The sequence below is a fragment of the Chrysemys picta genome, unplaced genomic scaffold, assembly GCF_011386835.1.
Source record: "Chrysemys picta bellii isolate R12L10 unplaced genomic scaffold, ASM1138683v2 scaf3468, whole genome shotgun sequence".
NCBI classification, from domain to species: domain Eukaryota; kingdom Metazoa; phylum Chordata; order Testudines; family Emydidae; genus Chrysemys; species Chrysemys picta.
In genome coordinates, this window is record NW_027056170.1 from 1 (window position 1) to 3298 (window position 3298).

Consider the following 3298-nt stretch of genomic DNA (forward strand, 5'->3'; position numbering starts at 1 on the left):
AGATGGGGCAGAGCATCAGGGGCAGAGCCCAGCCCATCGGGGCTGTTTCCCATCCTCCCCCCAGCTCTGTCGTGGCTAGGACACGCTCTGATTTCCAGCCTCTATTGCCCGGGAACCTGCTTCTCTGCCTGTCACTGCAGCTCTCCTCCCAGGCACTAGAGGCAAATAGCTCCCCTGAAAGAGCTGGAGATGCCTCTGGCTCCCATTGGGCCTGTCTGTAACCTCTACAAAGGCCCCAGTGAGGAGAGAGCTCAGGTGTTACACACACGGACGTCATTTCAACCATTACAAGAACTCAGCAGTCACCTACCACAAAATCTGTGCTGTGGGGCCGCTACCACGTCTCCACAGCTAAGACCGCAACTGAGTCTCCAATCTACGCCTGAGCTGGGAGCCCTCTATTCTAACACCCACAGAGTCATATCACACTCAAATTTGGTAGATTTGGTCTGGGTCTGAGGTAGAATTTTTCTACCAAATTTGAACTGAATTGGCCAAAGGGCTACTGATTGACAACTCCGTAAAAACAGAGATTTCACCAGAGTCCAAAAAGCATTAAGACAATTACCCGCAGCCAGTTAAGGTAATTTACACAGTTTCCTAGATCCCTTCTAGTTCATGAAGTCAATTAACAACAACACAACACATGAGAATTCACCACACGTGTCCAGCAAAACCCCAACTCTGACCCACAATTACAAACTCCTGTAAGCGCCTACCCCCCTTAACTGACAGCAGGTAAGTTCCCGGCCTTAGGAGCACTCTGAGTTATCGCAGTTACACTGGAGTGCTTGTGACTCCATAGTTAAGTGTGAGCACTGGTTTCCTGCAAGGAAACTGGGGACGAATCTGGCATTTTCATTGACCATACTGCTTTCCCTGTGACTTCTGGCATGTGTGCATCTGCTGGGCAGCAGAGTGGTGCAGGGGTCTGACATTAACATACCAGCTTCACTTACCTGCATTTTTTCTGACTTTACTCCAGCCTGAAATCAAACACACCAAGAGGTGAGCACTCCCCGGAGCACGGACTGCTGGCATAGGACAGTGTCATATGGGGGGGAGGGGGGGGGAAGGGGACACATGGCACTTACCAAGTTCAGCCAGGGATTTCCCTGCAAACAGAGAGACATGGGTGTGCAGTCAGTTCTACAACAGCTCCTGGGTTAGGGAATGTGCCTTTAAAGGACCACTTTGCCCCCTCCACTGTGCTCTCTGCTGGCTTCTTTCTGCCCAGGTCGCCTGGCCTGAGCTCCATCCTCATAGATCTCTCCATGGATCACACCCCCCTTCTTGACATCTGACCCTCGCTGGGTTCCCATGCCCTGCCCTAGCTGGGCTCACCTGTGGTGTAGTGTCCACACTCCCCATGTGCCTAGAAGCTTGGTGAGGGGCTAGGCCCTGATAACGTGGAAGTGAGGGTTTAATGTGCTAAACCTTGGCTCTGGATGCTGGATCTCAACTCAGGGATCAGCAACATTAGCTGGCTCCTTCTCATTGACTTTGTGCCTCAAAGAATCAGAGAGTGCTTGGAGACTTTAGGACTCTGCTGAGCCTCTTTTTCCAGGGCATCAGGATCTCCCCACCCCGCCATTCCTTCAAATTCAGTAGCAAAAAGGTACATTGGCACAGGCAGACTCACCAGTTTTGTATATGGACACTCCCCTGTGTGTGTAGTTTAGAGGAAGGGCTAAAATCAGGCTTACGATGGAAACTGAGCAGCAACTTTATCTATGGAGCAGTTACCCCGCTCCATGATTAGTCAGAGCTCCCCGGCCGTTTGGTTCCCAGAGCCTCTCCTAACAGACAGTGCAGAGACAGAGGCCAAAGTCTGTCTGACTATGTACAGTGAGAGAAAATCATTCAAGCCTCCTGAGAGCCCAGACATTTACCTCTCTCGTTCTCCAGCTCAGAGCGCAGAATCTCTGGAAGAGAAAAGGAAGAAAGAGGTGAGGTTTCATGCTGTCGCATTAACGAGGTTATTCATTTCCTACTGTTAGTTTGGTGAACTTGTCCCAGGAACTTACCTCTCTCTTTCTCCAGATTAGATTGCAGATCGTCTAAAGAAAGAAGAGATTGAGAGAGGTGAGATTCCAGTGGGTGATGGTCTCTTCTAATACTAGCAAAGAGCTGCTATTTTGCAGAAAATCATAGCTTCATAGAGTTTAAGGCCGGACGGGTCGTAGTCTGACCTCCAGTACATCACAGACCTTAGACCCTCACTCAATCACCCCTGTACCATGCCCAAGGCTACGATTTAGTCATGGGTATTTTTAGAGAAAGTTGTGGACAGGTCACGGGCAATAAACAAAAAAATTCACCACCTGTGACCAGTTCAGGACTTATACGAGAAGTACCCCTAAGTAAATCTTAGGGGGGGCCCTGCTGGAGAGGGGGCAGGGCCAGTGGCACCAGCTGCCAGGGGCCACTGAGCAGCAGCTGCTGTGGCCGCCCGAGGGACCACTGCTCAGGCAGTCTCTGGGCCAGCCCCACCGGCTGCTGCTCAGATGGTCCCGGGGGCCAGCTGCCCTGGGCCACTCCAGCCGTGGCTGGCAGCCGGTGCAGCTGGCTGTGGGGCTGCCTGAACAACTGGCTGACCTCATTTGAAAAAAGACGTTGAAACACTGGAAAGGATGCAGAAAAGAGCCACGAAAATGATTTGAGGGCTGGAAAAAATGCCTGACAGCGAGAGTCTGACTTATAATAATGGGATTATTCACACACTTAAAGTTACACCTGTATCTAGCTGAACTGGGGCCCTGATCGCTCTGGGCCTCAGTTCCCTGAGTGGAAAATGGGATAAGAAAGGGTTACTCACCTTGTGCAGTAACTGCAGTGCTTCGAGACGTGTGTTGCTCCACTCTCTGCGCCTGCGCCTCTCATCGGAGATTTTAGGCAGCCGTTTCTGTTCGGCCCACACATACGCTCTCCCCCTCCCATGCATTAGGTCACTACAGCGCTGTGCAGACAAACTGCCCCCAGTTCCTTCTCTACACAGAGCTCATAGGTAAGTGCTCCAAAACAGAGGGGAAGGAGGGCAAGTCGTGGAGCACCCACAGGGGGACACATCTCAAAGAACCACAGTTACGGCACAAGGTGAGTAACCCTTTCTTCTTCTTTCAGTGGGTCTCTATGGGTGCTCCACTCTCGGCGACACTGCAGCAGTGCCCTGAATGGAGGGGTGGACTTTCAGAGTCGAGTCTAGTACTGAGCATCAGACACTGGAATAAAATATAGCAGTGGATGCAGGGGTGCCGGAATAGGGGGGATCAAGGGGTCAGGCCCTCCCCCCACTTTT

The 3298-nt window shown here is 51.6% G+C and overlaps 1 long non-coding RNA gene across 1 annotated transcript; it reads right to left on the bottom strand.

The window, feature by feature from the left end:
- Positions 1-945: 945 nt before the first annotated feature.
- LOC135980465 (uncharacterized) lies at positions 946-2882 on the bottom strand. Its single transcript, XR_010597525.1, has 4 exons — positions 2028-2882; positions 1893-1925; positions 1095-1115; positions 946-986 (listed from the first exon to the last, which is right to left on the bottom strand). It is a non-coding gene; the product is annotated as an uncharacterized LOC135980465 (long non-coding RNA).
- Between the last annotated feature and the right edge of the window lie 416 nt (positions 2883-3298).